Here is a 12,798-nt window from a genome sequence, read left to right as displayed (position 1 = left end):
TGAACACAACTGAGCAACTGAACTGAACTAAACTGAAGGATGAACATTTCTGCACAGGAAAGATTAAATAAATTTCACTAAAGGAAGTTCTTGAGAATCAGTTACTTTTGTTTTATTTTTTATTACTTATTTTTTATCTTATTTTTAATTATACTGGGTATTCATTGTTACAGGCTGGCTTTCTCTAGTTGTAGCTGGCAGGGGCTGCTTTCCAGCTGTCATTGGATGGCTTCCCATTTCAATGGCTTCTTTTGTTATGGAGCACAGACTCGAGGTGCACTGACGTCATTGGTTGTAGCACAGGGCCTCCGTCACTGCGGCTCATGAGCTCTAAATCATGGCCTCAGTAGTTGTGGTGCTCAAGCTCTTCAGTATGTGGAATCTTCTTGGACCAGGGATCAAACACACATTCCCTGCGTTGGCAGGTGGATTCTTATCCACTAAGCCATCAGAGAAGTCCAAGAATCAGTTGCTTTAGGAAGTGAAAACTTAGAAGAAGCTCAAGCTATGGTATTTCAGAAAAAGAGGGACAAAGCATACACTCAATGAAGTTGAAGATTAGGTATTTCTGATTGCCAGTGTATTTATATAGGTTATTACAGTGATTCTCCCATCCCAACATCCACGTCTCCTCACGAGGACAAGAAAAACCTGCTGGCAAGTTTCCTCAGGGCCCCATTCATATCCCTGTCCCTCAAGCTGTAGATGAAGGGGTTAAGCATAGGGATGACCACGATGTACCTCACTGAGACAATTGCCTGCTTTGAGGAGGAGGGGGAGAAGGCAGAACTGAGATACACTCCTAATCCTGTCCCATGGAATAAGGAAATGACTGTTAGGTGAGACCCACAGTACACAGAAAGCTTTGTACTTCCCCTCCACCAAAGAGATGTTCAATATGGAGGAAATAATCTTAGTGTAAGAGAAAAGGATCCCAGAAAGTGGAGGAATTCCCAGCAATCCAATCACAGAATACAGCATGATGTAATTGCTGAGAGCATCCAAACAGGCAGACTTGAGCACCACAGCAAATTCACAGAAGAAGTTCAGAATTTCCATGTGTGTGGAGAACAAGAGATGCAATACCATCAGACTGTGCAAGAGGCTGACTAGGACACTGAGAGACCTAGAGACTAGAGCCAGCAGGGCACACAGGTGGGGACTCATGGTGACTGTGTAGTGCAAGGGGTGGCATATGGCCACATAGTGGTCATCGGCCATCACAGTCAGGAGGAAGTTGTCCGAATACCCCAATACCAAGAAAAAATACATCTGGATGATACAACCTTCATAGGTGATAACTTTGCTCTGTGTCTGGATATTTGCTAGCATTTTTGGAACTACAGTGGAATTGAAACAAATATCAGAAAGAGACAGGTGGGAGATGAAAAAGTACATTGGGGGTGGAGGTGGGGGTCAGAGCTGACAGTGAGGATGATGAGGTTCCCGAGCACCAGGACCAGGTACATGGACAGGAAAAGCCTGAAGAGGAGGGGCTGCTGGTCTGGATCTTCTGAGAGTCCTGAGAGTCCTGAGATTCCTGAGAAGAGGAATTTTGAAACAACTTTGTGGTTTTCTGCATCCATGTAGCTGATCACTGTGCCAGGTAACTGACAAAGCAAAGCTAATTCAAACAAACAGGAGTCCCCAAATATAAAGAAACTATCCTATTAATGAACACCCCAGAAAAATGGACATGAGTTTGAGCAAATTCTGGGAGATAGTGAAGGCTAGGGAAGCCAGGTGTGCTGACGTCCATGAGGTTGCAAGGAGACACGACTGAGTGACTGAACAATCAGAAAAACGAGGAAAAAACCACACACATTTTGACTAACAATCTAATATTCCTTCCCTGAGAGCATGATAAACACCATTATCTTGTACAGATATTATTTTAGGGAAAATTTCTTCCTTTCTTCTAACTTTTTCACAAATGAGTGACTGCCTTCAAGACCATCAACTTTTGTGGGGTCCAGCTCAGCTTCAGCCTATTTCGGGTGTAGCATGTCAATGGCTCGAATGTTCTTCCTTCTTTGGGGTGGAGTTTTGCCTCTTGGATAATTCTGCTTTTTCCAAAATTTCTGTAGTAGTCAAGCAGCTCCATATGTGTTTGTGGTGCACTTACTTTGCTCTGTGGCCCTACCCCCTGACAACAACGAATTAGATCAGAAAGTGGTGTCTGGCCGAATCTGGCCATCTCAAGGATTGCCAGGTTTGTCAATATGGGAGAATCTAATTTTAAGCGCTCCCGGAATCTGAGAACAGGCAGGCAGAAAAGTTTTTGAGTAGCATCGTCTTGGGTGGATAACCATCGCCAGCCTCTCCCTTCTGCCCTCCAAACCCAGAACTATTACTCGTCCCAAAACTCGCCTCCAAAACTATATCCTGTTAGGGGCCCCGGCTTCTGCTCGCAGCTCCGCCCATAGACTTAGTTCTGGCCTCAGCCGCTTCCGCTGGGCCTGTTCCTGCCTTCAGTCCGCGTTCTGAGCTGACCTAGGGGTCTCGCCCCAACGCGACGAAAACTACCGTATCGCTAAAGGAACTTGCCAATCAATCGAACTTGAATGGCAGCCAGCGTCCTGGAACCCCGCCCCTCTGCAGCCGCGGCACTAAGCGGAAGTGGCGTCACAGGTTCGCGACAGCATTTTGGTTAGGCTGGTCTACGCCTGGTGGAAAGAGGTAGGTTAGTCGTCCTGTGTTTCACATTGTTGTGGGTGAGTCTTGCGTGGAGGCAGGGTTCTGGGATGCACCGAGGTCGTTATACAGCACGTTGGGCCTGGCTTCCGAGGGGACTCCTGAGAGAGGCCTGGCCCCTCCTTTCGCGTCCGTGGGATCAGAGTCACCGTCGGGTGGTAAGTGCTGTGAGGGCGTGTCTGCGGGGTGTAGACATTCACTGTGCTTTCCTATTCGAAAGCCTCCAGTGAGTTCTTTATGACTTTCGTCCACGAGGAAAAGAATTTCCGCTGTTCCAGTGTGCATTGCTCCGTCCCCCACGTCCTCCGGGTGTTACGAACCTGGCTACCCTGTCCTGTTGCTCAGAGTATTGGGGAGAGTTGGTTTAAATGCCTGCTTCTTTTGTATGAAAAATAACGTTTCACCAAACAATTTGGCTTTCTCTTTGCACGTTGTTTTTCAATATTACATAGAGGTACAGATTCCTCGGATATCGAGGCTGCGCATATTACTCTGTTTATATGTATGTAGATTACAGAACTTGTTTTAAACACACACACACACACACACACACACACACCCCCGAGAGCAGTTAACTCATCTGAAATACCTAGGGTCGTAAGATCCCACAGTCAAACATGGGTTAAACACACACACACACACACACACACACACACCCCCCGAGAGCAGTTAACTCATCTGAAATACCTAGGGTCGTAAGATCCCACAGTCAAACATGGGTCTCCAGGAGATACGGTGGAGGCTTTTTGATACAAGTTCAAGAATGAGAAACCATAAATAACTTGTTTGGATTAGATATGTATTTCCCCACTTTATGTGATTGTGTAACGCCTAGAACCTCAATAAAATGTGACCTTCCAGTACAGTGAATGTTCATTGTCGTAGATTCATTTAGTTTTAGGATTTTCCATGTTTGTTCTCTCCTCGATTTACAAATACACCGTTGTGAGCTGTTTGACAATAAGTTGAAAATAAATCGCATACATGATGACTTGCCTTTTAAATACTTGGTAATACTTCTTCTAAAGATATGGGCATTATCCTACTAAATATCTGAATTCCATTATTTCACATAAGAAAGATAAAAATAATAATATTTTGAAGTATCTACTATAATAAGCTGGCGTCTCCACGTGGTTCCAAAATGTGTTTTTGGTACTTTGGGGATCTAGAACCCAATCAGGGCTTATATGTGACAACTGTTAATGCCTTTTTGTCTTTTTTTAACCGAGATCACTTACTGTTGTTTGTCTATTGAGTTCATTATATTGACACTTTAAGGAGTCACACATTGTTTAAAAAGTCACAGTTTTACATTTGTGCTTTTATATTCACAGTATGTTTAAGTTTTCCTTCATGTCGTGTAGTTTCTGTCAGTTGGTAATTGGTTGAGAGCCACGGTTGGCAAACTTATTGTCTGAAAAGGTCCAGATAGTTAGTGCTTGATGTGTCACGAGCAATAAGGTATAGAATTACTCAACTCTGCCTTAGTAGTAGAATAATACTGTCGACTTAGGGAAACAAATGGGCATATCTGTGATCCAAAGAACTTTATATACAAAAACAAACCCTATGACCAAAATGTGCCAACTCCTGGTATATTCTACTGGTTATTTCTTACGCATATTTTGAAGGTGATGTTGTGTACATGAAGTTGGATTCCATCAGGAAATGTAAATTTAGGACATCCCTTGGTTGTGTTGCTAAGTAGGACTATTTGCTTAAGCTAGGAATCATCAGAGTTTTCTATTTTAAAGGTAGACTTTCCTATAAAGTCCTATGTGTGGTGATATTCTGATCCTCAGAATAACTTGTTTCCCAGCACCTTCCTATAATTTCTTTTAGCATCTGTTATTGTGTGAATAAACTTCTCTGTATATTGTTTCGTCTTTTGGGGGTATACTTTGAGGGTCAGCTTCTAGATTGTTTTTCTAGGTCATCAAACAAATATATATTTACTTCAGTGGATATTAAATTCTCTTACTTAGATCTTGTGCCATTTTGTAGTTTCTGATCAACTTTTAAAAGGCATGTCTAAAACTGATTATGGAGAAATGCAAGGAACAGATTTTAGTTTTGACATCAGGACACTTGTTTTCAAGAAGAATGTGCCAAAAGAATTTTTTCATCTTCAATGAAAAATACATAGTTTTTTCAGAACTATAGCATTTTGATTTATATATTTTTGTTCCAGGACATTTCATGTGAGTCTTACTTTATTTTTATGTTGCAGTCCTGTTTTTTATATTCCCTCAATTGTGTGTACTGTACTAGAACATTTTGTGAAAAGTGGCAAATTGTCTGGCAGTCCACAAGTGATTGTGGAATAACTTTAATGAGTTAGGCTCTGTGCCAGGGACAGAGAAACAATGGTGGTATGTATACCTGTGGCTGATTCATGTTGATGCATGGTAGAAACTAACACAATATTGTAAAGCAATTATCCACCAATTAAAAATAAAAAAATAATAAGTCTGTTGTTGTTCAGTTGCTCAGTCATGTCCAACTCTTTGCAACCCCATGGACTACAGCATGCTAGGCTGCCCTGTCCTTCACCATCTCCTGGAGCTTGTTCAAACTCATGTCCCTTGAGTCAGTAATGCCATCCAGCCATCTCGTCCTCTGTTATCTGCTTCTCCTCCTGCCTTCTATCTTTCCCAGCATCACGGTCTTTTTCAATGAGTTGGCTGTTCACATCAGGTGGCGAAAGTATTGCGGCTTCAGCTTCAGCATCAGTCCTTCCAGTGAATATTCGGGACTGATTTCTTTTAGGATTGACTGGTTTGATCTTTCAGTCCAGGGGACTCTCAAGAGTCCTTCTCCAGCACACAGTTGTAAAACAAATTCTTTGGCGCTCAGTCTTCTCTATGGTCCAACTCTCACATCCATACATGGCTACTGGAAAAACCATAGCTTTGACTATACAAACTTTTGTCAGTAATGTCTCTGCTTTTTAATATGGTGTCTAAGTTTCTCATAGCTTTTCTTCCAATTACCAAGACTTACCTTGTGGGTGCAGTCACCATGTGCAGTGATTTTGGAGCCCAAGACAATTAATGTGCCACTGTTTGCATTGTTTCCCCATCTATTTGCTGTGAAGTGATGGGACCAGATACCATGATCTTCAGTTTTTGAATATTGAGTTTTAAGCCAGCTTTTTCACTCTCCTCTTTCACCTTCATCAAGAGGCTCTTAAGTACTTCTTTGCTTTCTGCCCTAAGGGTGGTATCATCTGCATATATGAGGTTATTGACATTTCTCCCAGCAGTCTTGATTCCAGCTTGTGCTTCATCCAGCCCAGCATTTCACATCATGTACTCTGCATATAAGTGAAATAAGCAGGTGACAATATACAGCCTTGATGTACTCCTTTCCCAATTTTGAACCAATCTGATTTTCCATGTCCAGTCCTCACTGTTGCTTTTTGACCTGCATACAAGTTTCTCAGGAGGCAGGTAAGGTGGTCTGGTTTTTTTAATCTTTTTAAGAATTTTCCAGTTTGTTGTGATCTACAAAGTCAAAGGCTTTAGTGTAGTCAGTAAAATAGAAGTAGGTGTTCTTCTGGAATTCCCTTGCTTTTTCTATGATCCAGTGGATGTTGACAATTTTATTTCTGATTCCTCTGCCTTTTCTAAATCCAACTTGTACATATGGAAGTTCTCAGTTCACATACTGTTGAAGTCTAGCTTGAAGGATTTTGACCATTATCATGCTGGCATGTGAAATGAGTGCAATTGTGTGGCAATTTGAATATTCTTTGGCATTGCCCTTCTTTGGGGTTGAAATGAAAACTGATCTTTGCAGTCCTGTGGCCAATTAAAAATAAAAAATAAGAAATTTAAGACAAAACAACAAAAAAAAAGTCATATAGCAATTGTCTTATCTGGGAATTCATTTTTTAAATGAAAACCAGGCATTTTGTGACATGGACAAAGAGTGTCTTACTATGAGATGATAATATATATTGGAAGGGGTTGATATTTAACTTATGAAGCAAAACATGGGTTGTTGTTGTTTAGCCCCTCAGTCGTGCCTAACTTTTTGAGATCTCATTGACTGCAACATGTCAGGCTTCCCTGTCCTTCACCATCTCCTGGAGCTTGCTCAAACTCATGTCCTTTGAGTTGGTAATGCCATACAACCATTTTCTCCTTATCCTCCTGACTTCAGTCTTTCCCAGCATCGGGGTCTTTTCTAATGAATCAGCTCTTCGCAACAGGTGACCAGGGTATTGGAGCTTCAGCATTAGCATCATTAGAGCTTGCAGTGAATATTCAGTGTTGATTTCCTTTATGATGGACTGGTTTGACCTCCTTGCAGTTCAAGGGACTCTCTAAGAGTCTTCTTCAACACCACAGTTCAAAAGCATCTTTATGGTCCAACTCTCACATCCATACCTGGCTACTGGAAAAACCATACCTTTGACTATACAGACCTTTGTTGGCAAAGTAATGTCTCTGCTTTTTAATATGCTGTCTAGGTTTGTTATAGCTTTTTTTTCCAAGCAGCAAGCTCTTTTAATTTCATGGCTGCAGTCACCATCTGCAGTGATTTTGGAACCCAAGAAAATAAAATCTGTCACTGTTTCAATTGTTCCCTCATCAGTTTGCAATAAAGTAATAGGACCAGATGCCATGATTTTTGTTTTCTGAGTGTTGAGTTTTAAGCCAGCTTTTTCACTCTCTTTCACTTTCAACAAGAGGCTTTTTAGTTTCTCTTCGCTTTCTGCCATAAGGGTGGAATCATCTGCATATCTGAGGTTATTGATATTTCTCCCAGCAGTCTTGATTCCAGCTTGTGCTTCATCCATCCTGACGTTTCACATGATGTACTCTGCACATAAGTTAAATAAACAGGGTTACAATATACAGCTTTGACGTACTCCTTTCCCAATTTTGAAATCGTCCTTTGTTCTATGTCCAGTTCTAACTGTTGCTTTTGACCTATATACAGGTTTCTCAGGAGACAGGTAAGGTGGTCTGGTATTCCCATATCTTTAAGAATTTTCCACAGTTTGTTTTGATACAAACAGTCAAAAGCTTTAGTGTAGTCAATGAAGCAGTAGTAGATGTTTTTCTGAAATTCTCATGCTTTATCTTTGATCCAGTGGATGTTAGCAGTATCTATTTAGGTCACTGAGCAATAGTAAGGATTCATAGAGTGGGTAAAAATTGTCAGATGACGAGAACTTCATGAGTAACATACAGTGTAGTTGAAAGCACAGTGTATGTTTTACTGAAGAAAGAGTTTGCAGAAGCAGAACAGATAGTAATGAGATTTAAAGTGGAAAAAAAGGACAGGACCCAGGAAGGAGGTGCTCTGGGCATATTCTTAAGTCCATGTCAATTTTAGAAACATTGAGTCTATGTACCTCTTAAGTATAACTGACTAACTGCTACTTTGGAAAAAGACTTCAGGGAAGATAAGCCCGAAGGCATTGAGTCAAGCTAGAATCTTATGCTGATTAAGTTTTAAAAGACATTCATGTTTATAGCGGTGTCATGGTTATTATAGAAAATAAAGTAAATGATTTGACAGTTTTATAGAAGATAAAAATGAGGGAATCCAGTAATTACCTATTTCCACTTACTAGATGACATGCCCTACTTAAAAAATGCTTGATTAGCACTCAGTGAAAAAAATCAAATCCAGGGCTATCTTAAGGAGCTTTGGGGAAGGCAACCGTGTATTGTGACTAATTGAATAGAGCTCTGGAGCTAAATAGAAGATAGTATTCTTTATCTTTATATGGTAGTAGGTGAAGGAAAGAAGAGAGAGTTGACACTGAAATCATGAAAAGACAAAGCATTCAAATTTGCCATATGGGAATTGATGGGAGTAGGAGGATGGGAAAAATTAGCATGTTTTGTTGATTCCATTTCTAGGGTGGGACAGTGAAACGCATGAAGGCTTACCCCCAGATTTGATGAGACAATTTATTTGATTGGGAAAATTGCTCAGGGAAGAATTTAATTTTCAGTATTTATCTATCAGGATCAATAAGAGATATCTTTTTTTTCTTTTTTTGCCCGAACCCTGCAGCATGTGGAGGTTTTGGGGTTTTTTGTTGGTTGGTGTTTTTAATTTATTTGGCTAAGTCTTAGGATCCATGTAAAATGTCATCCTGATAAAGGTCCTTTATGCAAAATTACATAGTGAAATAAAAGTGCATAAATTTAAGTAGTGTGGGAAACCCTTCCATAGTTCCTAGAGACTTAAAGAAGATATGAAATCTCATAGTGAAGAGAGGCCGTTTCCATGTGACAAATGTGGGAAAGTCTTTAAAAGTTTTTTTATCTTAAGAGTCACAATCAAATTCACACTGGAATAAAACCATATAAATATGAGGAATGTGGTAAAGCCTTCATCTTGTCTTCTTTACTTACTTTACATATGGAAACCCATGATAGAAAGTTTTCATGTGAACACTGTGGTGACTTTTTTGTTAGATCTGAGATTAGGACACATCAAAAATCTCATGTTGGAGAGAGTCCTTTTTTATCTAAGCAATGTGGAAAATACTTTAAATGTTCCTTATGACTTCAGTGTCACAAAAATATTCACTCTGGATTAAAACCCTACAAATGTGAGAAATGTGGGAAAGCCACATTTGTTGATTGGGTTGTTTGTTTTTCTTTTTTGATAGTGAGCTCCATAAGCTGTCTGTATATTTTGGAGTCTAACCCTTCTGTATTGCTTTCTTAGAAAAATTTTTGTTCCCAATTGGAGTGTTGCCTTTTTATCTTCTCTATAGTTTCCTTTGCTTTGAGAAGTCTTTTAAGTTTAATTAGGTCCCGTTCAATTTCTTAAATTTTCAGTAATTTACTAGGTAGGTCAAAAAAGATCTAATTGTGACTTATGTCAAAGAGTGTTTCTCCTATGTTTTCCTCTTAAGAATTTTATAGTGTCTCGGCTTATGTTTAGGTCTTTAATCCATTTTGAGTTTATTTTTGTGTAGGGCGTTAGAAAGTGTTCTAATTTCATTCTTTTATATGTATCTGTCCAGATTTCTCAGCACCACTTATTGAAGAGTCTGGTTTTTTTGTTTGTTTGTTTGTTTCCATCAGATATTCTTCCCTTTGTCACAGATTAGGTAACCAAAGGTGGGTGTGTCTATCTCTGGGCAAGAATACAAAGAAGAACTATATACAAAAAAAGTCTTAACGACCCAGATAACCACGATGGTGTGGTCACTCATCTAGAGCAAGATATCCTGGAATGTGAGGTCAAGTGGGTCTTAGGAAGCATTACTACAAACAAAGCTAGTGGAGGTGATGAAATTCCAGCTGAGCTGTTTAAAATCCTAAAAGATGATGCTATTAAAGATGATGATGCTACACTCAATATACCAGCAAATTTAGAAAACTCAGCTGTGGCCACAGGACTGGAAAAGGTCAGTTTTCATTCCAATCTCAAAAAAAGGCAATGCAGAGAATGTTCAAACTACAGCACAGTTGCACTCATCTCACACGCTAGTAAAGTAATGCTCAAAATTCTCCAAGCGAGGCTTCAACAGTATGTGAACTGAGAACTTCCAGATGTTCAAGCTGGTTTAGAAAAGGCAGAGGAACCAGAGGTCAAGTTGCCAACATCCGTTGGATCATAGAAAAAGCAGGGGAATTCAAGAAAAACATCTACCTCTGCTTTATTGACTACGTGAAAGCGTTTGGCTGTGTGGATCACAACAAACTGTGAAAAATTCTTAAAGAGATGGGAATACCAGACCACCTTACCTGCCTCTTGAGATATCTGTATGCAGGTCAAGAAGCAACAGTTAGAACCAGACGTGGAACAATGGACTGGTTCCAAATTGGGAAAAGGCTGTATATTGTCACCTTGCTTATTTAACTTATATGCAGAGTTGCTGCTGCTAAGTCGCTTCAGTCGTGTCCGACTCTGTGCGACCCCATAGACGGCAGCCCACCAAGCTCCCCCGTCCCTGGGATTCTCCGGCAAGAACACTGGAGTGGGTTGCCATTTCCTTCTCCAATGCATGAAAGTGAAAAATGAAAGGGAAGTCACTCAGTCGTGTCGGACTCTTAGCGACCCCATGGACTGCAGCCCACCAGGCTCCTCCGTCCATGGGATTTTCCAGGCAAGAGTACTGGAGTGGGGTGCCATTGCCTTCTCCGATATGCAGAGTACCTCATGTGAGATGCTGGACTGGATGAAGCAAAAGCTGGAATCAAGATTGCTGGGAGAAATATCAATAGTCTCAGATATGCAGATGACACTACCCTTATGGCAGATAGTGAAGAGAAACTAAAGAGCCTGTTAATGAAAGTGGAAGAGGAGTGTGAAGAAGCTTGCTTAAAACTCAACGTTCAGAAAACAAAGATCATGGCATCCGGTCCTCTCATTTCATGGCAAATAGATGGGGAAACAGTGACAGACTTTATTTTCTTGGACTCCAAAATCACTGTAGATGGTGACTGCAGCCATGAAATTAAAAGACACTTGCTCCTTGGAAGAAAAGCTATGACCAACCCAGACAGCATATTAAAAAGCAAAGACTTTACTGACAAAAGTCCGTGTCGTCAAAGCTGTGGTTTTTCCAGTAGTCATGTATGGATGGATATGAGAGCTGGACCATAAAGAAAGCTGAGCACTGAAGAACTGATGCTTTTGAACTGTGGTGTTGGTGAAAACTCTTGAGAGTCCCTTGGACAGCAAGGAGATCAAACCAGTTAACCCTAAAGGAAATCAACACTGAATATTCATTGGAAGGACTGATGCTGAAGCTCCCATATTTTGGCCACCTGATGCAAAGAAGTGACTTAGTGGAAAAGACCCTGATGCTGGGAAAGATTGAAGGCAAGAGGATAAGGGTTTGACAGAGGATGAGATGGTCGGATGGCATCACTGACTCAATGGACATGAGTTTGAGTAAGCTCCAAGAGTTGGTGCTGGACAGGGAGGCCTGGCATGCTGCAATCCATGAGGTCACAAACAGTTGGACAGGACTGAGCAACTGAACTGAACTGTCCATGAAACATTAATCTAAGAAATTTTTGGAATTGTATTTGAGCCATATTAGAGGATTAGCCCTGGAAGAACATCACAGAAAGCCCTTGTTTAGTGTGTATTTGTGTGTTTATTTATTTATTTGGGGGGGGAGAGATGACAGAGGATGAGATGGCTGGATGTCATCGCTGACTCGATGGACGTGAGTCTCAGTGAACTCCGGGAGTTGGTGATGGACAGGGAGGCCTAGCGTGCTGCGATTCATGGGGTCGCAAAGAGTCGGACACGACTGAGTGACTGATCTGATCTGATCTGATCTCTGGTAACTGAGTAGTAAAGAATCCTCCAAGGTAGGAAACTGGGTTCAATCCCTGGGTCAGGAAGATCCCCTGGAAAAGGAATTGGCAACTCATTCCAGGACTCTTGCCTGGAGAATCCCATGGACAGAGGAGCCTGGTGGGCTACAGTCCATGGCACTGCAGGTGTCAGACATGACTTAGCCACTAAACCACCACCATCATTTATTTATGTATATTTTTGGCCCCACCATGGTGTATGTGGGATATTATCTCCCAGAGGCATGCACGATCTTATTACCCCAACAGGAATTGAACCCCTGACCTCTGCAGTGGAAGCTTCCCTGTGCTTCCCTATCTGCTTGAGTTTGCTCAGACTTGCATCCACTGAGGCATTTATACCATCCAACCATCTCATCCGCTGTTGCCCCCTTCTCCTCTTGCCCTCAGTCTTTCCCAGCATCAGAATCTTTTCCAGTGAGTCTGAATAATATTTCATTTTTGAATTTTTTTCTTCCATTCATGTGTTGATGGACACAGGTTGCTTCCGTAACTTGCCTGCTGTAAATAAGGTTGCTATGAACATTGGGGTGCATGTATCTTTTCAAATTACTGTTTTCATTTTCTTTGGATATATACACCCAAAGGAATGGAATTAGCAATTCCATGGTGTCGTTTCTTGAGGAGTCTCCATACTATTTTCCATAGTGGCTGCACCAATTTACATTCCCACCAGCAGAATACCAGTGTTCCCTTTTCTTTACAGTCTGGCCAAATTTGTTATTTGTGACCTTTTTGATGACCATTTGGCGTGAAGCAATAGCTCACTGTAGTTTTGATTTGC

At 41.0% G+C, this 12,798-nt stretch overlaps 1 protein-coding gene and 1 pseudogene across 2 annotated transcripts in view; one reads left to right on the top strand and one right to left on the bottom strand.

The window, feature by feature from the left end:
- Positions 1 to 632: 632 nt before the first annotated feature.
- Positions 633 to 1,663, bottom strand: LOC123464579 (annotated as a pseudogene).
- Positions 1,664 to 2,441: 778 nt separating this feature from the next.
- LOC102403487 (zinc finger protein 266) overlaps positions 2,442 to 12,798 on the top strand; it is a 66,856-nt gene continuing 56,499 nt past the window's right edge. Inside the window, exon 1 of one of the 2 annotated variants that reach the window (XM_044948657.2) lies at positions 2,442 to 2,679. The gene's annotated coding sequence lies outside the window, so the exon portion shown is untranslated. The other variant, XM_006044416.4, reaches the window with a different exon arrangement.

This window comes from Bubalus bubalis, chromosome 9, assembly GCF_019923935.1.
Source record: "Bubalus bubalis isolate 160015118507 breed Murrah chromosome 9, NDDB_SH_1, whole genome shotgun sequence".
Lineage (NCBI taxonomy): Eukaryota > Metazoa > Chordata > Mammalia > Artiodactyla > Bovidae > Bubalus > Bubalus bubalis.
The sequence above is the reverse complement of the archived record's forward strand: the minus strand, read 5'-3'. Positions and strand labels throughout refer to the sequence as shown.